The sequence below is a fragment of the Pongo pygmaeus genome, chromosome 1, assembly GCF_028885625.2.
Source record: "Pongo pygmaeus isolate AG05252 chromosome 1, NHGRI_mPonPyg2-v2.0_pri, whole genome shotgun sequence".
In the NCBI taxonomy this organism is placed as follows: domain Eukaryota; kingdom Metazoa; phylum Chordata; class Mammalia; order Primates; family Hominidae; genus Pongo; species Pongo pygmaeus.
The window spans coordinates 208,892,595-208,916,720 of record NC_072373.2 but is presented as its reverse complement, the minus strand read 5'-3'; positions in this window follow the sequence as shown (position 1 = coordinate 208,916,720).

Genomic DNA, 24,126 nt, shown 5'->3' with positions numbered 1-24,126 from the left:
GACTCACACATACATCCCAACAAGTCACGGAGCGGGAGGACGCCTTTTCACACAGATTCCTCGCAGGCACGCACATTTCACACACAGGCCCACATCATTGCCTGCATGCTTACCAGCTTGGTTTTTTTTTGTTTTGTTTTGTTTTTTTTTTTTGAGAAGGAGTCTAGCTCTGTCCCCAGGCTGGAGTGCGGTGGTGTGATCGTGGCTCACTGCAACCTCTGCCTCCAGGTTCAAGCAATTCTCTGGCCTCAGCCTCCTGAATAGCTGAGATTACAGGCGTGCCGCCACGCCTGCCTAATTTTTGTATTTTTAGTAGAGATGGGGGTTTCACCATGTTGGCCAGGCTGGTCTCGAACTCCTGACCTTGTGATCTGCCCACCTTGCCCTCCCAAAGTGCTGGGATTACAGGCGTGAGCCACCGCACCCAGCCTCAGCCTGTATTTTTTACCTGTTCTCACCCACTAATCACAGTGCCTCATAGTGGGCACTGGGTACTGAACTGAGCTGCCCACCCCACCTGCACCATTTTCCATATAAATCACTCACACACCAACTTTGAGTCACATAAATCACAGCCCCAGAGCCAGAAGCACACCAACTCACACACCCAGGCCCAGACAGACAGACCCTGCCAAAGCCCCATCACAGATGCTCGGGTGGGTGATAAAATCACAGCCCCATGATCTGTCTCTGACCCAGCCTCAGGCAGCAAACAGCACCAAGCCCCCCGACCTCTCCACTGCCTACTCTCAGCTCCCCTCTTCTGCCTGACATTTCCAGGGCAGCCCCAGGCTGATGGGTGGAGAGGAAAACTATGTGTGTGTAGCTTTGAGGGAAACCTTTTGAGTAATGATAGAGGAGGAGAATAAAACTGAAGTTTCCATTGTTTCCTGCGAGAGTTGCTAGGTTCCAGAAACTCATGGCTGGGTTTGTAGCCAGGAGTGAGGTGAGCTGTGGACAGAAGGAAATGCCCAGCTCACTGGGCGGCACCAGGCCTGGCTCCGGAAGCTATGTTCCCTGTGATAGGGGTCGGCAGGCTCCCAGGCACATTGGGGCCTCTCAGCCAGGCATCTGGGGGATTGAAAAAACACTGGCATCCTGACCCCCATCCCAGATAGATACCCTATCTCCGAAAGATATCTCCAAAATATGCCCTGTGGGGTGTATTTCTGTGGGACCAGCTCAGAGTTGTAAAGAACAGAAATTGCATCCACGGTAGTCAGGCCAACTGCCTGGCCCCAACCCAGGCTCCAGGCGCAGCACTGAATAAGGTCTATCTCTGATCCGCACAGGGAGATAGGGGTGGACAGAGGAGGGACGCCCAGTCTTGGCCCTCAGTAAACTCTTAATCTGATAGAGGTGTGGGGAAGAATTGTCCCTGTCCGGGTATTGTTCTCAGTCTGATAGAGAATGCTGCCTCCACCACCTAGCCGTGCAATCTTGAGCACATTATTCAACTTCCACGTCTCAGTCTCTGCATGTAGAAAATGAGAATAACATTAAGACGTCTCTCTTAGCGTTGTTATGAGAATTAAGATGAATTAATATATTTCTTTGAAAAAACACAGCCATTTCAGACACATGGTAAGCATGAAATAAGTGGTAGCCATTTCTCTTATTACTATTTCCGATGTGCTCCCAATCTAAAGAGAGAGACATGACTCGGCCCTTGGGGAGCTGAGGTCGGATAGAGGAGCAGCCTCCATAGCCACCCCAGGGACCTCCCATTTGAGGGGAGAGTACACCAAGTTTGCGCCTGGAAACTCCCTGTCTGATGAGAAAGGCTTCAAAACTCCACTGACTTCAGAGCTGGCAGGTGGCCAGCCCTAGTGGCAGGATTTTTCCAAGGCCTTGCCTGTCCATGGATTTGTCAGGATCCGTGACAAATCGCATTTCATGAGCTGCCTCAGTGTCTGTTCCCTACCTTGGGCCCTTTAAGTACCAGAGCTTTGGCTTCTTGGATGATTTGCTCATGAGCAAAGGGGGAGAAAAAGGGAAACAAGCAACCTTTTGTAGATGTTTGGTCAAGACTAACCCAGAGCTATAAGTCTTGCTTCCTTAAAGGGGTTGAGGAAAGAGATGGTAAGGCTGACTGGGGACTGGAAGGAGCTGGGCTGACATGCAGAAAGCAGGAATATACGGCACGTTGAGAAAGTCTTCCAGGGCGGCTCCAGCAGCGGAGGATTGGTCATCCACCTATTTATTCTGCATTCTCTCCTTCCCACTAAGGGATTTGGCTCAGTCTGTTTTAGTTTGCAGTCCTCGATATCTTTAGCAAATGCTCTCAAGTTGCTTTGTCTAGAGCCTGGCTATCTCCTCATATGGCTAAGAAGAGGAGCAGGCACAAGGCCTTCTGGGCTTGGCAAAACCTTGGAGGCGCCCATAATCTCACTGTACGTACACAGAGTTCAGGGTGCTGGTCACACTCGAGGAGAGAAACAACTCAAGTCTCATACAAGGTTCCGTGGGCACGGAGAGACTACAACAGCTTGGATAGGCAGAAACAGTCAAACAGCCTGACTTCTGAGAATAAGTGTTGGGGGTTCTGGAACCAGCAGCTGGAGTTTGTGGCTTACCTGTCCACTCCTCCAAATTCAACAGGACTCATCTTCTGGCTTCCACTCCCATTCCAAATCTTTGCTCTGCCTGAGAGTTTATCATTCATCTTAATCACATTCCTTTGTCCATTCATTCATTCATTCATTCAGGGCTGCAGTGGACAGTTGGGCAGGTTGTTCACTGAACAAAGGTGTGTAGCCAAGTGGGCAAATAGGAACTATAATGGGCCCTGTTGTGGGGCTACATCTGCCCAGAATGGGTACTTTTTTTTTTTTTTTTTCTTTTTGAGACAGAATCTCACTCTGTTGCCCAGGTTGGAGTGCAGTGGCACGATCTCAACTCACTGCAACCTCTGCGTCCCGGGTTCATGCAATTCTCCTGCCTCAGCCTCCCAAGTAGCTGGGATTACAGGCGCATGCCACCACACCTGGCTAATTTTTGTATTTTTAATAGAGACGGGGTTTCATCATGTTGGCCAGGCTGGTCTCGAACTTCTGACCTCAAGTGATCCACCCGTCTTGGCCTCCCAAAGTGCTGGGATTACAGGCGTGAGCCACTGCACCCGGCCCAGAATGGGTACTTTTTGCTAATATGAGTGAAGGCACTGTAAGGCTAGCTGTGGCCCTACATTCATTCAATAATGAAACTAAACACTACCCACAAGAGTTTCTATGCCCGTGTGGGAAAACAAATGCTAACAGAGTAACAATATGTCCTTGGATGAAAATAGAGAGTCAGAAATTGGTGTGAAAGAGAGTTGAAATGGACGAGAAAAAACAAGAAGATAGTACTGAAGAAGACGAGGAAGAGGAGGCAGGACGTGGGTCTAAGCAGGCAGCAAAAGTTCCCATGGAGAGGGTGGGGACCCCACAAGGCCTGGCATGATCTAGTCCTGCCCATCCATCCAGCCACGGCCCTTCCCCACTATAGTCTTTGCAGATGCTGTTCCCTCTCCTAAGTGCTTTTCCCAGTTAACACCCATCCCCCTTCACTCTACTCTCCCTTAAGATTGAGTCCAAACATCACATTACCATAGAAATCTTCTCTGACCTCCCAAGCTAGGTCGTGTTCCCCACCACACTTTCCCACAGCACCCCCCCGCCATGCTTTTCTTGTAGCATTTTTGACCATTGTAATTATTTGGAAGATCATTTAATATTATGAGGCATAATGAAGGCAGAGGGCATGAAGGTCTTGTTTCTGTCTTGGTCCCAATTATATCCCCTGTGAAGAGCACAGTGTGTGGCTCAGAGTTGGCGTTTGGATAATTGTTACTTAAATGAAAGAACAAGACATTAGTTCAAACATGGCACACAGTGTAAATGTCCCTGTTGTGGTTTGTGCTTGGAACAAAGATAAACCCTGGGGAGCAGGCAAGGCAGTACATTTTATTATCCCCCTCCCTTTCCAGCTGGGAAAACTGAGACCCAGGGGATGAAGTGGCTTGCCCAGGTAGTGCAGTCAGTAAGAGGTAGAACCAGGATTCATGTCCATGTCGGTCTGATTCTAGAACTCCCATTCTCAACCACACCCATTCTGCTTCCCTGTGGGCTGTTCTCAACTCTGGCCAGGCAGAAGTGTGCTTCTCCCAGCTCAGGCAGAAGCGTGAATCTTCTGAAAGCCCTTGGATTTGACCCCCTGCCCCAACTTGCTGTTTCCCCACTACCCTTCATCATTATCAATTGCTTTCTTGGACTGGGGTCCCAGGCCCAAGGCAGGATTCCCACACTGTGCCTCATGGGTCACCTGCCATCTGAGATGCTCTTTGAAAAAGAGGTTCTTTGGTCAAAGAAGTTTGAGTACCCTGCACTCTTTCCCACACTTTGACCATCTCAAGGGACACCAAAGCAGGAAGGTTTCTGAATAGGCCTCCAGTGAAGTCGCCTATGCAACTGTATTTAATCCAGCCTTCCTCAACCTCTTTGAGAACGGAACCCAGTGGTTTTTATGGAAAATCCTTTTAAAATCTTATAGGGCTGGGTTTTCTCATAACACTTTGCGAATGCTGCCCCAGAGCCTGGCTCCTGAGCTGACCATAGATGGCCTTTATAATTTGAATTTGCACTCATGGCTCTCCACTCCCACCCCTCCCCTCCAGCTAGGCTGGAATTCTTACAGCTCCGTACACACCCTCACATTCCTGCCTACTAGCCCCTACTTCAGCTATAGAAGACTTCTCTGCCAGGCTCACGGTTAGAGCTCCATAAATGCTCCTTTCCCTTCCCTTGTCAGTGTAGACATTATGCATTTGATCTCATTGTGTACGTTTCCATGCATACGTACGATTTCATGTCTTGCTTTTCTCACTGAACATTTTTTTTTTAGATGGAGTCTCGCTCTGTCGTCCAGGCTGGAGTGCAGTGGCGTGATCTTGGCTCACTGCAAGCTCCGCTTCCCAGGTTCATGCCATTCGCCATTCTCCTGCCTCAGCCTCCCGAGTAGCTGAGACTACAGGCACCCGCCACCATGCCCGGCTAATTTTTTTGTATTTTTAGTAGAGACAGGGTTTCACCGTGTTAGCCAGGATAGTCTCGATCTCTTGACCTCGTGATCCACCCGCCTCGGCCTCCCAAAGTGTTAAGATTACAGGCGTGAGTCACCGTGCCCGGCCCTTCTCACTGAACATTTTTTAGATAAACACGTTCTATGTGTCAGGAAGGAACAGAGCTACTTAGAAATGAGTCTGTGGTGCCAGCCCCCAAACTGTTTATTACCAGTCTGAGATGAGACAAAGAGCTTGCTCCAGGTGTAAATCAACTGTTTCAATAAGCACAGCTTAGTGACAGTTTAGCTCAGTTGACATTTTTTTTTCCCTGGCCATTCTTGTCCCATATTGGAAGCAGCACATAGATTTATATTCTGGTGCGAGCTCTTTGTGACAGACGGTGCCCATGAACAATTCCTGGGCCAGCTACTTTGAATAGCATTGACATTGCCTTTGCAGTGGCTCATGCCTGTAATTCCAGCACTTTGGGAGTCCGAGGCAGGCGGATCACCTGAGGTCAGGCATTCGAGACCAGCCTGGCTAACATGATGAAACCCCATTTCTACTAAAAATACAAAAAATTAGCCGGGTGTGGTGGCAGGCGCCTGTAATCCCAGTTGCTCGGGAGGCTGAGACAAGAGAATCACTTGAACTCGGGAGGCGGAGGTTGTGGTGAGCCGAGATCGCGCCATTGCACTCCAGCTTGGGCAACAAGAGCGAAACTCGGTCTCAAAACAAACAAACAAAAAAAAGACATTGCCTTTGCACACAATATTTCTTTCTTTTTTTTTTTTTTTTTTTTGAGATGGAGTTTCGCTCTTGTTGCCCAAACTGGAGTGCAATGGCGCGATCTCAGCTCACCGCAACCTCCGCCTCCCAGGTTCAAGCAATTCTCCTGCCTCAGCCTCCCGAGTAGCTGGGATTACAGGCATGCACCACCACGCCCAGCTAATTTTTGTATTTTTAGTAGTGACGGGGTTTCTCCACGTTAAGGCTGGTCTCGAACTCATGACCTCAGGTGATCTGCCTGCCTCGGCCTCCCAAAGTGCTGAGATTACAGGAGTGAGCCACCGCGCCCCTCCTGCACACAATATTTTTGATAATCATTTGGTATCATGTCTCATCAACACACTACCATTCATTATGTGAATGATGGAAATGTTGGATATTTGAGCTGTTTCCAGGTCTTTGTTATTCACAAGGGCATTGCTATGAATGGCTGTGTGTGGGTCCGTGAGTTCACTTTGCAGCTCCCTCAGTTTTTAAGGACCACAAATCCAAGGCTAGGGAGGTGGGATGGCTTCCGCAAGGATACAAGTGGCAGAGAAAGGCCTCCCACCCAGGCCTTCTGACCACCCCCAGTCCCTTGTTCCTTCCTGCAGCCTGCACTGCCCTTCCTCCCAGACGGATTTTCCGTCCCTTTCATGATTTTCTTTGCTTGGCCGTGAGCTTTCTGCAGTGTTCCCACATGTTGTCTTTTGGAGCTTGAGAGAAATCCTTTTGGAATGTCCTGTGCCTTCTCTCTCCGAGTTCCCGGCTTTGTTCAATTGTTCACCAGAAATTCCTGCCCTGTTGGGAGGGGCCTGGGAGGCTGTTAAAGAGTTTGCCAAAAATGGTGGTACCTGCTCAGGCACAGCACATGGCCGAGCCTCTTTGCTGCTCCTGCAGATTTCAGCTGAGAGAGGGCAGTGCGGGTGCATTTTGAGGTGCGGGTGGGTTGCCACTCAGGCCTCCTTTTTATGTTTCTTAGGTAGAGCAAGCAGGACCAGTCCTGTGTAGACAGAAGAGGCAGTAAGGAATAAAGGAGGGCCCGGGAATGGGGTGAGGGACAGGGAGAGCTGAGGCTTAGGAGAGTTAGGCCCATGAGGAAAGATTTGGGGTGGAGTGAGAATGAGGAATAACATGAGCATCTCTCTCTGGCACACACACCTTGGTAATAAAAGAGCTGCATTTCTTTTCATTTTCTTTTTTCTTTTCTTTTCTTTTTTTTTCCTGTGAGACAGGGTCTTACTCTGTCTCCCAGGCTGGAGTGCAGTAGCATAATCTCGGCTCACTGCAGCTTCGACCTCCCAGGCTCAAGCAATCCTCCTACCTCAGCCTCCCAAGTAGATGGGACGAAAGGCGCACGCCACCACACCCGGCCAATTTTTGTATTTTCAGTAGAGACGGGATTTCGCCATGTCACCCAGACTGGTTCTGAACTCCTGAGCTCAAGCAGTCCTCCCGCCTTGGCCTCCAAAAGTGCTGGGATTACAGGCTTGAGCCACCACGCCCAGCCAAAAAGCTGCATTTATTTTCTAGAATCACAGAAGTGCCATCAAATTGTCTGTTTGAAAGGGACCACACCAGATTTGTTTAAATATACAAAAAAATTTAATGTCATGCAGCTATACCCAATGATACCAAAGGATGCAGAGACCATTGGACTGGGCAACTGATACCATAGATGACCTTTGAGGAAATTTCTCCCTTTGCCTACTATTTACTGGAAAGAGCATGTTCCAGGTTTACTCTGCCCTGTTTAGAACACTAGTATTGTGGGGCAGCCCAAACCCATGTTAAATACCATCCTTGCTTTTCCTAATTTACTACATATTTTGGAGACTAAGATTTACTCCTCTTTCTCTTGGAATTTGTTTAATAAATAGTAAGAAAGAAACTGGGCCAGGAGCGGTGGCTCACGCCTGTAATCCCAGCACTTGGGAGGCTGAGGCAGGTGGATCATCTGAGGTCAGGAGTTCAAGACCATCCTGGTCAATATGGCGAAACCCCATCTCTACTAAAAAATACAAAAATTAGCCAGGTGTGGTGGTGGATACCTGTATTTACAGCTACTTGGGAGGCTGAGGCAGGAGAATCGCTTGAACCTGGGAAGCAGAGGTTTCAGTGAGCCGAGATCAGACCACTGCCCTCCAGCCTGGGCGACAGCGCAAGATTCTGTCTCAAAGAAAAAAAAAAAAAGAAGAAGAAGAAAAAGAAAAAAGAAAAGAAACTGCACTTTGACCATGAAATACTACTCAGCCATGAAAAGGAATGAAATAATGGCATTCACAGAAACTTGGATGGAGTTGGAGACCATTATTCTAAGTGAAGTAACTCAGGAATGGAAAAATCAAACATCATATATTTTGACTTATAAGTGGGAGCTGGCCGGGCATGGTGGCTCATGCCTGTAATCCCAGCACTTTGGGAGGCCGAGGCAGGCAGATTGCCTGAGGTCAGGAGTTCGAGACCAGCCTGGCCAACATCATGAAACCCCGCCTCTACTAAAGATACAAAAATTAGCCAGGTGTGGTGGCAAATGCCTATAATCCCAGCTACTGGGGAGGCTGAGGCAGGAGAATCGCTTGAACCCGGGAGGCGGAGGTTGCAGTGAGCTGAGATCGTGCCATTGCACTCCAGCCTGGGCGACAAGAGTGAGACTTCATCTCAAAAGAAAAAAAAAAAGTGTGAGCTAAGCTGTGAGGATGCAAAGGCATAAGAATGATATAATGGACTTTGGGGACTTGGTAGGGGGAAGGATGGGGGGGTGAGGGATAAAAGACTATACACTGAGTACAGTGTACACTGCTCGGGTGATGAGTGCACCAAAATCTCATAAATCACCACTAAAGAACTTACGCAGCTAAGCAAACACCACCTCTTCCCCAAAACTACTGAAATAAGAATAAATAAATAAAAAGAAGCTGTACTTTGGATGAAAAGGACATTGGTTGAGAGTTAGAACCCTGGGTTGAAATCCCAGCTCTGCAACCAGCTGCAGGCGCTTGGGCAGTCACTTCCTCTCACTAAGCCTCAGTTTTCCCCCTCTGCAAAATGGGGCACTGAAACCTAGCCTGGCAGGCTGGGGAGGGTTGAGAGCATGCGTTTCAGGCCTCGGCAGCATGCCTGGCACACAGCGTGAGTGCTCAATGGGCGACGTACTTCTGCAAGTGTGAAAGACTTTCCTCGGCCACTCCCAGCCACGGGGACACCAAGGCCACTCCTGAACACAAGGGGGACAGTACAGCAGGCTGTGGCATTGTCTGCAGCCAGCATGCTGCTTCCTGTTTACATGGACCCTGCAGATGCATGGCTTGAACTGTAGACCTGGGAGGCTTCCTGTAGCCTCTGCATGGCCATGTGGAGCAGAGGACCTTCCCTAACAGGCTTATTTTCCCTGAACTCCGGCTGAATAACTTGTGGAAGGGATTTGTGAACAGTAAGTATCTATCCTGAGAAGCAGTTTGGGCCAAGGGCCGAGATCCTGTCTCTCTGGGATACAATCCAATCCCCAACCAATGGGAAAACCTAATTTGAGCACCTGCTCAGTACGAGGCTCTATAATGACATCTACCATTCATTGAGCACCTACTGTGTGTATTTGCAGAATACCTTCTGCTTACAAGATGTTGTTCCCGTGAAGATAATTGTATTATTATGTACCTATTCTGCATATAGTACTCCGTAATGTTAATACCAAATATTTTCTGAAAAGCCAATGTGTTCTATGCACTTTAATCATCATCATAATCATTTATACCTGACCACTCTGTGCCTCAGTTTGCTCATCTGTAAAATAAGGATAATGGTACCATCCTTAAAGAGTTGCTGTGCAGCCGGGGGCGGTGGCTCGTGCTGTAATCCCAGCATTTTGGGAAGCCAAGGCGGGTGGATCACTTGAGGTCAAGAGTTCGAGACCAGCCTGGCCAACATGGTGAAATCCCGTCTCTACTAAAAAATACAAAAATTAGCCAGACATGGTGGTGGGCACCTGTAATCCCAGCTACTCAGGAGGCTGAGGCAGGAGAATCACTTGATCCCGGGAAGCAGAGGTTGCAATGAGCCAAGATTGTGCCGCTGCATTCCAGCCTGGGCGACAGAGCGAGACACCATCTCAGAAAAAACAAACAAACAAACAAAAACAGGCCGGGCTCAGTCACTCACACCTGTAATCCTAGCACTTTGGGAGGCTGAGGCTTTGATCACAAGGTCAGGAGTTCGAGACAAGCCTGGCCAACATAATGAAACCCCATCTCTACTAAAAATACAAAAATTAGCTGATGTGGTGGTGCACATCTGTAATCCCAGCTGCTCAGGAGGCTGAGGCATTAGAATCACTTGAACTCGGGAGGCAGAGGTTACAGTGAGCCAAGATCGTGCCACTGCACTCTAGCCTGGTCGACAGAGTGAGATTCCATCTCAAAAAAAAAGAAAAAAAAAAAAAGAAAAAAGCAAAAAACAAAAACCAAAAACCAAGAGCTTAATTAATGTTGGCTGTCATCATTACTATTGTTAATTATTGAACATCCATTGCATGAGACCATGTAATCATCCTTAAGATAATAGTGGTTATTATTACTGGGCACCTATTGAGCGCAAGGCTTGTAATCAACATTAATCTGATATTCAAGTCCCTATCATGAGCCAGAAGTGGGCTAGATACTGGAGACCTTAAGACCAGCACCCTAGGCAAGGATCTTACACTCTCACTGGGAGAAAGTGCACCATTTTGGAGGTGAGCATCTCCAGGAAAGTCAGGGACAGACCGCTCTGAGGCCTCTGAGAGCCAGGAAAATACAGCCCTGGAATGGGAAGGGTGGCCTTAGATGGCCAGACAGAGGCTTTGGGAGTCAGGACACCCTTGAACTGTCTCTTGAACTAGGCCAGATGGATTCTAACAAGCTGTGTTCCTGCGAATGTTCACCTGGGGAATGGATCTCTGGCAAGATAAGGACCCACCAGACTAAGGCCAAAGTCTTCTCCCTGAGGAGGGAAGGGGTGCAACAGAGAAAGGAGTATGCCACGTGCTACACTGTGGGCCCAGGGAGGATCACCCTTGTCCTCCAGAGATGGAATAGAAGGGAGGGTAAATTCAGTGGGCCAGGAATTTGGCCCCTTCCCTCCTCCTGCCCTGGGACCACTGTGGTGATCTCATGGTGGGGATACTCAGGTTTGTCACTTTCTCTGACTGGCCACTGCCTCCAAACACCATGGATCTGGTGGGCCTCCAGGTTCTGCATTATCTCAAGGTTAGCCCCATTCTGAAGTCTGAGCTGCTATTGGCCTTCACATTGCCAGGGTGATGAGGAGAGCTCAAGCAATAAGAGACCTGAAGCCTGAAGTTTATCACCATGTAGAAATGGGCCCTGAGGCCTGAAACGGCCCCTGGGTAGCCTGGGAAGATGGCTCAGGGTACAGGATGCCTGAGTTCTTGGGTGTAGGTACTCTCAATCCTCAGCCTGAGAGGCTCCAGGCCTGGCCTGGGACCGAGAGGAGACACTCAGAAACATCAGAGTCTAACGGCCCTTAGAGATCATCAGAGCTACTGCACCCTTGTTACAGATGGGGAATCCGAGGACTGGAGTGAGAAGTGATATATCCACGATCTCAGGGCAGGCTAGTGGTGGAACTAGGCTGGAATCCCCATCTCCAGGGTCCCTTAGCCAGCAGGATGGTGGGTTGCTGAATGCCCTATGTTCCAGCACCAGGCTCAGTTGGGTCTCTGAAGGAGTTCAGTTGGAGTTCTTGGTGGCCCAGGGAACATTTTCCCAGATAGTCCCAGCAAGAAATTCAGCATAGTGGGAAAAGGGGACCGGCTCATCTTGACCCTTCCAGGCCTCCCCTGGCACAGACAGAACCACTCTGCAGATTTCCCAAAAAGGGCCATCCCACTACCTGCCACTATCCCTCGTGGCCTGTTCCAATGCCTCTCACACTAGGCACCAGGAGGCTTTATTCTATGTCTAACCTAGGCCCTGATCATTAAAATCACACCTTTAAAAGAATAAACATATATCAAGTACTTAGAACAGTTCCTGCTATATAATAAGTACTCTATGAGTGCTTGTTACTCTTCTTATAATTCATATTAATTCTACATTTCTGCTCACATGGGACTGTGCTAAAATCAACAATCCTGAAAAGAGAGGAATACGTATAGGAGTTGGGAATGGACAGCCAGTCTGTTTCTTCACATGGGGCAACCGAGGCTAAGGGAGGCCAGCAACCTCCTCAGTGATCCATTCAGGATCTAAACCAGAGATTCCAAGACAAGACCTGTGGGTTTCACATTTAGCCTGCAAGTATTTTTGTTCAGCCCACAGAGCATCATGACATTTTTGAATTTGTCGCTGACATATAAAAATCAGGTCCCTGAGGCCAGGCACGGTGGCTCATGCCTGTAATCCCAGCACTTTGGGAGGCTGAGGCGGGCAGTTCATGAGGTCAGGAGTTCAAGACCAGCTTGACCAACATGGTGAAACTCTGTCTCTACTAAAAATACAAAAATTAGCTGGGCATGGTGGCGTGTCCCTGTAATCCCAGCTACACAGGAGGCTGAGGCAGGAGAATCACTTGAACACAGAAGGCGGAGGTTGCAGTGAACCGAGATTGCACCACTGCACTCCAGCCTGGGCAACAGAGCGAGACTCAGTCTCAAAAAAAAAAAAAAAAAAAGATCAGTTCACTGGATTCTCTTATAAAGGCCTCAACTTGTTCAAGAGGCGGGTTGAGACTAAGCAGTCCCTCTCCACCCGTCCACAGTCTCTATCATTCCCTGCTGCTGCCCTGCCTGAAATTCTCTCATTTCACTTTTCCCTGCCTGGCCTCAGAGGCCCTTGACTTTATAACCCTAATCTAAATGGCCATTCCCCTCCAACAAAGTCTTAGAAGAAGTATTTTGCCACAGACGATTTATTTTCCACAACTGTGGCCTGAGGGGCATGTGCCCATTTCACGGTTGGCATCAGTGTCACCACCAGCTTGGCGGTTTTGGAGATGGCCTCAGGGGAACTCCAGCCTGAGCAGATTTCTTCCCAGACCTTGGGCAGACAACCTAAGGCAAAGAGCCCATTGCTAAGCAAAGGGAGCTCAGGCAGCTTTGTACGTGGCCCCCGCGGCAGCGCGATAGTGAAGTTCTGGCAATGAGACCTGCACGGATAACTCGTGTTGGTGGAGTCATCCAGGCACTGCAGGGCACTGGCACCCCTGAGGGATGGCACCATGCAGGTGCTGGTGGTGGAGTTGTTTGGGATGGTCACGCTGGTGCTGGGGCTGGAGTAACTTTGGGGCAAGGGGTGGTCCTGGTGGTCTAGGTTGAGGGAGCTGGCAGCCCTTTCCAGGTAGTTGGCTGCAAGCTTTGGCAGGCTCTGCAATGTCTTGTGGCAGCTGTTACAGGCATTGGTGGATCGGTCCAGGTAGTTGATGCCTTTGATGAGCTGGTCCAGGAACGTGGGGCTGGAGGAGTCCGAGGGACAATCCTTACAGAGCAGGCAGCGGGGGCTACCCTGGAAAGCGGACTTTCTGGCCACCTTGGGGTTCACCAGGTGACTTTTTTCTGTGTACTTGGAGTAGCAGGGCCGGCCCATGCAGTTTCTCCCTAGGGGAAGCCTAGTGGGGTTGAAGGGCTGCTCAGAGCAGCTGCTGCAGCTGCTGGACTCCAAGCCAGAGCCACTCCGGGTGTGGAGGCGCTTGAGGCTCTTGGCCTCATTCAGGAAGGTGCGTTTGGTCCAGCCTGGAATTCGGGCTGGAAAGGATGTGTTGCTGGGATGGCCCAAGCGGCCGTGAGTGTTGGAATGGCTCGCCTGGTATCCAGACATCATCCTGGCTGGGTGGACAAAGCTTCGTGGCTGAGTGGTGACAGTGTCTGGAGATTGGTTACTGGTTACCGGGGCCTGGCAGAGACAGAGTTAGTTCAGCTCAGCTGTGCTCCCTGCCGCCACCCTCCAGGCTTTCTCTCCAGGTGTTCCCTCTGCCCCCAGGGCTCCATGTCTCCATGTCCTGCTCCTCTCCCCATCCTCCTCCCAGGCCCAGGAATTCTCAAACTGGAAAACCGACAGCCTCTTCTTCAGAATGCACCAGGGAAAGCATGAGAGATGGGGGCATAAGGCCAGACCATCTTGATGACTGAGACCAAGGGGCCCGCCTAGAAGTGGGGCAGTGCCTTCTTTTTCTTTTAGCTTTAGCCCACATTTGAAAATTCCCGTTCCCCCTTGAAGCAGGTACTGCAGAAGACCACAGAGGCCAAGGACTGAATCTCTAATGGTGAAATTCCAAGCAGAGACACACCTGCTTTTGAGGTCGTATCAAAAAGCTAACCATCAACTATGCAATGCACCCTGATACTAAAAACTGTATCTTAGCATGGATGCAATGCTATACACACTCTCACTGTGTGCCACACTCCTCACTGGGTGTCCCCTGTGGGCTAACTCCTTTAATTCCTGCTACAAATCAAGGAGGTAGTTACTATTCTATTCCTAGCTGATGGGGAAACTGAGACTCAGAGAGATGATGGGACTGGCTTAAGATCATGCAGCTTGTAAGCAGTGGGGTCAGGATAGCATCTTGGGTGTCTCTGTTGACCCCTAACAGACAATGTCACATCATCACGGTGAATTTGGCCTCTCCTGTAGCCTGCTAAGGATGAATTCTCACCACACCTGCTCTGCCTGCCTAGATGGGGGCCTTGGTGAGAAGTAGGGGCTATAGGTAACCCTGTTAGTAAGTGGATCCTGACTTTAAGAACCCCAAATGAGGGTGAGGGCCAGGTGGCGTGATAAGCCCGCTGATGGGGCTGGATTATGAGATCAGAACTTTTCAAGAGATTTGGCCTGGGTCCTCTCTGAAAGTACAGAATCTCCTCATCCACCCCACAAGGGGAGAGGGGATGGGTGTTCCCACTCTTCCTGGCCCAAACGTGGGTACTTCTCAGAGACAAAGACCTGACCAGGCCAAAGAGATGTCCCATCCACTTAATCCCACCTCCTGACCCTGGGCCCAGCCAGGAGCAGTGCCATTCCCCATTGTCCCCACTGTCCCCATTGTCCCCTGGCTCCCCAGGACTCACTCCACCCCACCCCCCAGCCAGAAGGAAGGCTCTGACTTCTCTCCCCTCCTGCTACCAGCTCCATGCGGATTTTCAGTGTCTGCCTAGTGAAAAGAGAGCAGTGTTTAAGCACATCGCACCCATCAAACAGCTGCCTGCCCTCCTTCCAGCCCAGGCCCCTCAGCTGCCCTTGTCTTTTGGGTCTGATATGGGTGGAATGTCCAGACCCTTGCCTCTTTCCTGCCTGGTCCAACCCCACCCCATCTCCTCCTCTGGAAAAGTAAGAGGCCAGGGAGGGCTAATCCCTGCAGGACCCTGCCCTTCCCTCTCCTGCTGCCTGGTCCCCGCCTGCCACCAGGGGCCTCTCCCTTCTCACTCTGTGTTTTAGGAGGTAGATGATTTAGACCTCCTCTTGCTCTCCTTGAGGGATGCCCTCATGCTGCCACTCTGGACTGCTGACCATGTCATGGAATCATGAAATCCTAGAGCTGGGAGGGGCCTTCGAGGTCATCCTGGTCAGGCCCCTGCCTCAGGGCCAGAGCAACTTTAAGCCTGCCAGGACAGATGGGCCCTATTTTTGAAACAAGGGTGGGGTGGCTGTTTTCCAGCGTTTGCTATTGGTTTTCTCGGTTCAATTACGCCAAGAGCCAGGAAGATCTATGCTAGCTCAAATATAACTCCGGTCAGCCTCAATCTCCGGACTTTTCAGGGAGCAAATTTTAGAACTTTCAAAACCCAGTGCCCCTCGTTGGGGCCTCTGGTCTATAAGAGGCATTCAGTACATATTTGTTGAACGAATGAACAAGATTCTCATTTGAGGTCTCATAATAGGTGCCAGGAAAAGACTCTCCCCATCATTTTCTTCCCTCAAATGTTGAATATATACAGTTGTAGTTTTTATTTTGAAAAATGTTGACTTACTGAAAACTTATAAGACAATGAACTCCCATATACTCTTCATCCAAATTCCCTAATTATGAACACTTTTGCCATATTTATCACCCCCTCCCTTACACACATACTTATTACGTTGAGGGTAAGTTGCAGACAACAGGATCTTTCACCCCGTTACTTCCCTGTGTATCTCATGCTAGGAGAACAGACATTTTCTTTTTTTTTTTTTGAGACGGAATTTCACTTTTGTTTCCCAGGCTGGAGTCCAATGGCACAATCTCAGCTCACTGCAACCTCTGCCTCCTGAGTTCAAGCAAGTCTCCTGCCTCAGCCTCCCAAGTAGCTGGGATTACAGGCATGCACCACCATGCCCGGCTAATTTTTTGTATTTTTAGTAGAGACAGGGTTTCACCATGTTGGCCAGGCTGGTCTCAAACTCCCGACCTCAGGTGATCCGCCTGCCTTGGCCTCCCAAAGTGCTGGGATTATAGGTGTGAGCCACTGTGCTCAGCCTTTTTTTTTTTTTTTTTTTTTTGAGATAGAGTCTTGCTCTGTCGCTCAGGCTGGAGTGCAGTGGTGTGATCTCGGCTCACTGAAACCTCCGCCTCCCAAGTTTAAGCAATTCTCCTGCCTCAGCCTCTCCAGTAGCTGGGACTACAGGCGCAAGCCACCATGCCCAGCTAATTTTTGTATTTTTAGTAGAGACAGGGTTTCGTCATGGTGTCCAGGCTGGTCTCAAACTCTTGACCTCAGGTAATCCACCCATCTCGGCCTCCTAAAGTGCTGGGATTACAGGCGTGGCCACTGTGCTTGGCCAACAAGGACATTTTCTAGCACATCGTAATGATCAAATTCAGGACATTGAACTTCACTATAGTACTATTATCAAATCTACAGCCCATATTCAAATTTCACCGATTGTCCCTCTAATGTCCTTCATGGCAATTATTTTCCTGATTCAGGATTCATTTTGGGATCAGGCATTGCATTTAGTTCTTATGACTCTTTGGGCTCCTTCGACCTGGAATCATTGCCTTTGTCTTTTATGACCTTGACATTTTTGAAGAGTACATGCCAGTTATTTTGGAGAATGTTTTCCAATTTGGGTTTATCTGATGTTTGCTAATGACCAGATCCAGGATTACAAAGTTCTTTTTTTTTTTTTTTGAGACAGAGTCTTGCTCTGTCACCCAGGCTGGAGTGCAGTGGTGCAATCTCGGCTCACTGCAACCTCCGCCTCCCGGGTTCAAGCAATTCTCCTGCCTCAGCCTCCTGAGTAACTGAGATTACAGGTGCCTGCCACCACGCCCAGCTAATTTTTTTGTATTTTTAGTAGAGACGGGGTTTCACCATGTTGGTCAGGCTGGTCTCGAACCCCTGACCTCGTGATCCACCCGCCTCGGCCTCCCAAAGTGCTGGGATTATAGGCGTGAGCCACCGCGCCCGGCCATACAAAGTTCTTTAGTAATAGAAACTCCCATGTGGGACCGTCACAATCCACAGTCCACAGTCACTAGGAGTCTTTTGCCTGGGTTGGGTAGTTACAGCTGCTGAAACAGGCAGCCAAGAAGAGGGATCAGAAGGGCTGCCCGCAGCCGGCGGAAGAGGAGTGCGAGGGAGCTCGGTGGACCAGGGAAGTGGTGTCCACAGTTCCCTTGTCGGCCTGAGCCAGGGCTTGGTTCAGCTCTGGATGGAGGGGCCGGGTGGGCAGGCACCCAGCAAGAGGGCTGGGCCTCTCTAGGATGCTTGTCCTGAAGGTCCCAGGCATCGAGATCACTACCCATTTCTGGCCTAAGAGGCACTGGAAATAGCTCTAGGACAATTATTTCAGGAAGAATGTGCTATTCCTCCATCTTGCCAGAAAGCCAGGCTGTGTCCTAGATCAGGACAGTCCCTCTGCAGCCTCCCACCTCAGGGGAACCTCCAGGCCCACTGAAGGCCACAGAGGCCTTCAGAGCCAGAAGAGGCTGGGAGTCAAGAGTAGGAAGTGGGAGGCCCCTTTCCTGGGTGGGGGAGGGGAAGTTCTGGCCTTCGATCCTGGGCTCTTAGGACCCAGGCTGGAGTTAGGCTGGGCTGGCTGGAGTCCAGCTGACTCTAAGCCCTGGGCGCATGATGGGAAGGATATGGGGAAGAGGTCTGCCCCACCTCTTTCCTAGGCTCAACCCTGGGAAGCTGATATTTGTGAGGCACATATCATGTGCCATAGAACATGATACTGTGGGTTCCAGACCCTTCTCAGCCTCCTTCCCTCCCATTTAATCCTCACAGCACCCCTAAGAGGTATTTTGTTTTCCAGATGAGGTAATCGAGGCTCAGAGAGGGCTAGAGACTTGCCCAAGCTTGCCCAGGAGGCTTGAGTGAGAAGCTGGCCTTCTTAAGTGCAAAAGAGGGCAGGCTGTCCCTCCCACTCAGTGAGGACTCAGGAAGTGGCCCTGTGAACTGAGCAGCACTGGGAGGGGTCTAGCCTGGAGACCCAGGATGTTGGACAGCGACAGTCCCATCCCGCACTCGCCCCATACTCCCCTCTCCAGCCAAGCCCAGCTGCCCCCGCTTCCAGCACTGCAGAGAAGATGCCACAGTCTCAGAAGTTCCTGGGTGGTGGGGTGCCCTGTCCTGCCATCTCCAGCCACAGTGCTACCCCGCTGCCCCACCTGGCCCCTCTCCACCACCTCCAGCATTGGATCCTTGGCTTCCTTGCCAAGGATGAACTGGCTGAAAAGTAGCTCTGCATCATCCACTGCCCTCCCCCTGCACCCACCCCCAACAGGCTCTCCTCCTTCTCACCTATCCTCCCTCCCCCTGCACCCACCTCCAACCGGCTCTCCTCCTTCTCACCTATCCCCCCTCCCCCTGCACCCACCCCCAACCAGCTCTCCTCCTTCTCACCTATCCCCCCTCCAAGGGCCACAGTCCCATTAACATCCTCTGCCCATCCTGTGCTCACCAAGAACGGTAGGGGCCTTTCCCCAATCCCAAGCACAGAAGTTCCAGGGCATCTCATTCTCTGCGCTCCCCTGGGTACGGGGAGTAGCTCCCTTCCCCAGAGACCTGAGGACCCTGACCCATTAGCGCAGGTGCTGCCCATTAACCCTTCACCTGCCACTCAGCAGTTTCTCTCCTTCCCTGGGGCCTGAGAGGGTGGGAAGTGCCCCCTTATCCCTTCAGCCACATGGCTCTTATAAGCCCAGCTCAGCAGCCACATGTTTGTGACACCCAGGTCAGTTCAGGGGACAGCTAGAGCTGAGAGCCCTCCACCCTGCCTGAAGGGCATCTGTGTCCAGCCTTAGGCAACTGTTGGCACCGTGCCCCGAGCCTGTACCTGGCCTTGAGCCAACTCGCCTGCCGGACTGAAAAATCTCTCCTGGGCCTGGACCTGGCCCTCCCCCGGCTGCAGCCTTATACCCACCAGAGCACAGTGAGTCACGCGTCCTCCTCACCTAACACCCTCAAGGATATGGGGCTCCTGCTCACCCGCTACCAAAAACAGCGCTTCCCCAAGTCCACATGTGGCAGGCACAAGCCAGGGCAGATCTGAGCTCAGGAGCACTGGGGCAGGAGTGGCTTGGCAGGAGTCCCTGCCAGCGAGAGCTTCCCGCCCGCCAAGCTACCTGAGGGCTTTGCGGGTAAAGCAGCCAATCTGGGAGGCAGCAGGGCTCCCATCTTGATGGGGCCCGGGAAAGTCCCTGTAAGGAAGGTGCAGGAGGATGATCACAGGCAGGCTTATGTACAACCTTGCTGAGAGAACAGCGCCCACGGAAGGTAGGACGGCAAGTAAGAGGCTTGTGCTGTGACCTGGGGCAAACAGTGAACTTCTCCACACCTCAATCTCCTATTCTGTGAAGTGGAGGTAGGGAGGGGACTTCCTGAACACTGTTGACTTGACTGGCTCGCAATCACAGCGAGTGTTCGCAAAGTGCTCCCCGTGTCCCAGGTACATTTCCGAGCGCTTGATTACCTTACAAGTGGCTGCAGCCGTGTGCTGGCCTACAGGAGCCAATTGTTAAATGTTCTGAAATGTGGTGAATGGTTGTTAAACCACAGGCAGCTTGAAATCAGTCATGAGGAAAATATTTAGACCACATGAATTGGCATATATGACACATTAGGACTTGTTGTTGTTGTTGTTGTTGTTGTTGTTTTGAGATAGAGTCTCCCAGGCTGGAGTGCAGTGGCGCAATCTCGGTTCACTTCAGCCTTTCAACCTCCCCTCCCAGGTTCAAGTGATTCTCCTCCGTCAGCCTCCCGAGTAGCTGGAATTACAGGCATGTGCCACCACACCCAGCTAATTGTTGTATTTTTGGTAGAGATGGGGTTTTGCCATGTTGACCAGGCTGGTCTTGAACTCGTGACCTCAAATGATCCACCTGCCTCGGCCTCCCAAAGTGCTGGGATTACAGGCATGAGCCACCGCGCCCCAGCCCCTTTCCTTTAATAGTCAGATATAATGGCTCAAGTCGCCATCCCGCGGGCTGTGGGAAGTCCAGAGCCTTCCCTTCTATTTTTCAGGGAGCCCAGGAGGCTGTTATGGCCTTTTGTCACCCCTCACTCTGAATCTCTGCTTCTGGGTCAGTGCTCAGCCCCTCTTGCCGCCCCACCTTCTGTGACTGTCATGTTCTGTTAGCAAAGTCGCAGCCCCCGTCACACTGCTCTGTGACTGCTACTCTCCAGCTTCTCTCTTCCCCCTGCCCCTGTTGCGGGGCTCCCACCGCCCCCGTAGGCTTCCCCCACTCTGGCAGCTGAGCCTGAAAAATGGATGGCTTTCAGCTGTTGACTAGAAAAGCCAACATTCCCCGTTCTTTCTTGTACCCAGCGGAGTGGCTCCTGGCAATCTTGATTCTCAGCTGGGGTGGGGGGTGGGGGGTTTCCTTGACAAAGGAGCAGACTTCCTTCTGCCAACCCCACTAAGATGTGGGAGTAACAGATGACAACTTGTTCCTTCCTGCAAATATGCTTTAGACGACAACATCCTTTCAATAACATTGTGAGGTAAAAGCCATTTCCCCCAGGAGGCTGAGGTGGGAGGATCGTTTGAGCCCAGGAGGTGGAGGCTACGGTGAGCTGGGATCACGTCAGCTGGGTGACAGAGCACGACTCTGTCTCCAGCCTGAGTGACAGAGCAAGACTCTGTCTCAAAAACAAACAAACAAAAAAGAGTCATTTTCCCAAGAGAGGAATTTGGCAGTGAGGTTCTTCTTTGTACCAGTTGTACCAGCTGGGTTACCTTGGGTAAGTTATTTCTCTTTTCTGAGACTCAAATTCCTCACCTGAGATAGTATCTGCTCCACCAGGTTTATCCCTAATGTAGCAGGCTCTCAATCAGTACTAGCTGTTGCCACCGTTATTTGACAGTTGAGAAAATTGGGTTCTAGACCTGGCTCTGTTTTTAATTTGCTGAATGAGCTGGGCCTCAGTTTGCCCAGCTGGAAAAGGAGGAGTTTGGGGGACCAAATGGGGAACCAAATGGTCTCTAAAGCCTGTTCCAGTCCTATTGGTCTCAGTAATGGCGTCCTCCAGTCTCGGGACCCTTCACGACCTCTTCAGCTGGCTGTTCATTGTACCCTTTTTGTTTCTTTGTTTGCTTGTTTGTTTTGAGACAGGGTCTTGCTCTGTTGCACAGGTTGGAGTGCAGTGGCATGAACATAGCTCACTGCAGCCTCAAACTCCCAGGTTCAAGTCTTCCTATCCCACCTTAGCCTTCAGAGTAGCTGGGACTACAGGTGGACACCACCACACCCGACTAATTTTGTTTCTTTTTTGTAGAGATGGGGTCTCACTATGTTGCCCAGGCTGGTCTTGAACTCCTGGACTCAAGTGATCCTCCCACCTCGGCCTCCCAAAGTGCTGGGATTACAGGCACGAGCCACTGAGCCTGGCTATTTGTATTCTTTATCATAAACCAGTAGATGTAAGTAAATCACCTTGCTGGGTTTTGTGAGCTGTTCTATTAATAGCCAATTATTAAACCTGAGGAGGGGGTTGTGGGAGTCTCCAATTTATAGCTGGTTGGTCAGAATTATGGGGGTGAGGTGGCCCCAGGACTTTCAACTGGTGTCTGAAGGGGGACAGTCTTGTGGGGCTGAGCCCCGAGCCCTTTAACTTGTGGGATCTGATGCTAAAATCAGGTAGACAGTGTCAGAAATTAATTGAATTTTTGCATACCCAGTTGATATCAAATAAATGAAAAAGTGGTTGGTGTCAGAAAACACCTCCCAGCCTCCACTTAAAGAAACTCTAGGCCGGGCACGGTGGCCCATGCCTGTAATCCCAGCACTTTGGGAGGCTGAGGCTGGTTGCAGTGGCCCATGCTTGTAATCCCAGCACTTCAGGAGGCCGAGGCCGGATGCGGTGGCCATTGCCTGTAATCCTAGCACTTTGAGAGGCCAAGGCGGGAGGATGCTTTAGACAAGCACCCCCTTTCAATAACATTGTGAGGTAAAACCATTTCCTCTGGGAGACCGAGGCAGGAGGATCGCTTGAACCCAGGGGTTCAAAGCCGCAAGTGAGCCATGATTGCGCCACTGCACTCCAGCCTGAGCAACAGAGTGAGACCTTGTCTATACAAAAATTAAAAAAAAAAAAAAAAAAAGCAATTCTTTTAGGCTGGGCACAGTGGCTCAGGCCTGTAATCTCAGCACTTTGGGAGGCTGTGGTGGGCGGGTCACTTGAGGTCAGGAGTTTGAGACCAGCTTGGCCAACATGGTGAAACCCTGTCTCTACTAAAAAATTACAAAAATTAGCGGGGTGTGGTGATGCCCACAAGTAACTGCAGCTACTCAGGAGGCTGAGGCATGAGAATCACTTGAACCTGGGAGGCAGAGGTTGCAATGAGCCAAGATTGCACCACTGCACTCCAGCCTGGGTGACAGAGTGAGACTCTGTCTTAAACAAACAAACAAACAAAAAACAGTACTTTACAAAAATTAAAATTAAAATTAATGAAAGAAGACCAGCCGTGGTGGCTCACGCCTGTAATCCCAGCACTTTGGGAGGCCGAGGCAGGCGGATGGCCTGAGGTCAGGAATTCGAGACCAGCCTGGCCAACATGGAGAAAACCCGTCTGTACTAAAAATACAAAATTAGCTGGGTGCGGTGGCGCGTGCCTGTAGTCCCAGCTCCTTGGGAGACTGAGACAGGAGAATCACTTGAACCCGGGAGACAGAGGCTGCAGTGAGCTGAGATCACACCACTGCACTCCAGCCTGGGTGAGGAAAAAAAAAAATAGTAATAAAATGAATGAAAGAAGTTCCTACCCACAAAATGAAATGTGTCCCAGGAAACAAGGAGAGCATCTTGTTCAGAGTGGGAAGGCACCAGCCATGATCACTGAGAGGATGTGACAAAGCCTGCTGGTGGCTTCCCGGGGGCATGGTTCTGTTTAAATTTTTCTGTTCACTTGAATTTTTTCACAGTGATACACTTGAATAGAAAATGCAGGGGTAGGATGCAGCAGAAAGAGCCCTGGCTTGCGTCTGGAGTCCTGGGTTCTATTGTCAGTGCTATGCCGTTGAACCACTCTATGACATTAACAAGTCCCAGCCTTTCTCTGAGCCACGCTAGCCAGTCTCTACTGGCCTTTCCAGAGCTCATACTTTATTGGATAATTTTCATTGACTTCAATCCACACAAGTGTTATCTACTAGGCGTCTGTTTATTTACATATCAAATCTCCTCCCACCAGCCACTGAGGCCCTAGAGGGTAGGGGCTGTCTCCCCAGGGCCTGGTACAGGCCCTGGCACTTAGTGGGTTCATGGAAGGAGGAGAGGACAGATGAATGATTGCCAGCCTGTGTCTCAGAACACCTCTGCCCCTAAAGGGTTTGGGGTTCCTGGACAGGAACAGGAAGCCTTGGATCTCCTTGAGACTGGTGCCCACTCATGCACCTCCTCCTGCCTGTGCCCCTGGATGCCCTGAGAGGTGAGGGAGGTGGCAGGAGTAAAAAGGAAACTGGATGGGAGGCTCAGAGGCTCAGAGGCCTCCACTTCCTGCAGTGGAGACCCTGCCCAAGCCTGGCTCCAGCCCTGACCTCTGACTCCACCAGGAGAGTGCCAGGAAACAGACCTTAACGCCGGAAACCTTCCTTGGGCTTGGCCTGGACCCAAGCTCCTACCGGGCGTGGGCTGAGCCCTGCCTGGACCCAGTGGACCAAAAAGCCCACCCTTCTTGCTCAGCCTGGCAGAGCTGCTCTGCTGTAGCAACCTGGGGACATTCTTTGCCTCTGAAACCACCAGCAGCAGTTCCAAGCAGCCTGCCCTGGCAGGGAAGGCGCTGGGGTCAGGAGCTCTGGGTTCAGTTCCCACCTCTACTTCTCAGTGTCTGGGAAAGCGTGGGCATCTTGCCACGCCTCCCTGAGCCTCAGTTGCTTCATCCTATTTCACGCTT